General features: G+C 37.0%; 1 protein-coding gene across 7 annotated transcripts in view; it reads left to right on the forward strand.

The window, feature by feature from the left end:
* The window catches only part of LOC106515282 (alpha-1,6-mannosylglycoprotein 6-beta-N-acetylglucosaminyltransferase B), a 110295-nt gene that overhangs the window by 103907 nt on the left and 4760 nt on the right, over positions 1 to 1628 (forward strand). The window lies entirely within an intron of this gene.

Raw genomic sequence — 1628 nt, forward strand, 5'->3', positions numbered from 1 at the left:
CACACACACACACACACACACACACACACACACACACACACACACACACACACACACACACACACGTACTGGGGAAGAGTTCAAAGGGTGCAGCTGCTGCACACGTTTCCAAGATCTACCACATTTCTCCTCTTACACCCAGAAGTAGACTTTTGTAATAATCTAAGCTGAAGATGTTTTAAAGCTGTAGGAATAAGATCAATGGAAACATTAAAGCTGCTGCCAGTGGCTCATTAGTGTTGTCATGATAACAGGACCGGATCTCTCACTCMCAGACAGCACTCRTAATCWGACAGGYAGACAGAAATGCAGAGTAAAATATAAGCTTTAGTCACTGTATTGAAAAAAGCTTGACCCTTAGGTTGTACAGGTAGTCAGTTGTTACACAMATTGATTATTGTTTTTGTTRTTTTTTTAAGGAAATAATTTGAAAAAGCTTCACTTCCAGTTTTTAAGGGAAAGTTCTGAGCTCAGAAACTATGGAAGTCAATGAAAGTTTGTGTTCAAATCCCTGCGCTCTGAAGGGGATTTGAGGAGAAAACAAAAGTCTGACAGMAGTTAGTAAATTGTGTATAAGAGTCTGATTTTAAAGGATAAAGTGTGTTTTCATTAATTTAGAAAATGTTCAAAAGTTAGTGTAAAATGTCATCACACTCTTCTTACATTTATCATGTTTTTATTACACTGAAGAACATTCATGCTTAGTTTATAAAGATAAAGATCTAAATTTTTGCTGTCAGTGGGACTAAATTGACAAAGGTCATTGCTTTGTGTRAAAATAGGCCATATTTTGTTGCATCTATTGGACCTAATGCTGTTGCTGTGAGCATAATTAATTGTTTCTAAATGTGATACCAGAGCAAAATTCTATCAGTTTGACAGTAGACAAATATTATGAAGTGCAAAAATGCAGGAAATGTTTGCTAATAGAGAATTTAAAAAATGTGAGAAAAAAAATGTGAGAGCCGGAGAGAGGTTAATTAAGGAGCTGTCTGGGTAGATTTAATATTTTARGAAAGTACAAAACAGGAGGAAGGGAAGTGAAAAAAGAAAATAGGAAGAAATGAGCAGAAGAGCAGAAAGTCAGAGACATGCAGATTGAGTTTGGGACCTCTCAAAAGCCTTCTGTGCTCATTAAAATAGAAGCTAAGTAAAAAGGATTTAAACATTTTATGCATCAAAATAAATGTTTGATAAAGATCAGATGTCATCTGAGATTGTAGGAACAGTGTTTTGTTTTTTTTAATCCATCATTAAAGTGCAGTTTTTTGGTACAGTTTCACAATGTTTAATACAAAAGATACAAAGACACGTTTTCATGCTGATTTGTTTTGTTTCTAAGATCTCAGAAATAGATTTTATTTTAAAGAAATAATCAAAGCATTTGTCAGATCTGCATGAAGCGAATGGAAACCACCCGGTGGACGTTCTGACATCAGAGGAAACATGAATGGAGATCAGTCCAGAGCTCRTGTGTGCAGTTCAGGCTGCTGCTTCTTTAGAGTTCAGCAGCTCTGACTGACGCTGCAGCCTCCTCCTCTGATGGACCACTTCACCCTTCAGTGGAGCACTACGCCTCAACACACACACACACACACACACACACACACACACACACAACTGACAGG

The sequence above is a fragment of the Austrofundulus limnaeus genome, unplaced genomic scaffold (genome assembly GCF_001266775.1).
Source record: "Austrofundulus limnaeus strain Quisiro unplaced genomic scaffold, Austrofundulus_limnaeus-1.0 Scaffold27, whole genome shotgun sequence".
Classification (NCBI taxonomy): Eukaryota; Metazoa; Chordata; class Actinopteri; order Cyprinodontiformes; family Rivulidae; genus Austrofundulus; species Austrofundulus limnaeus.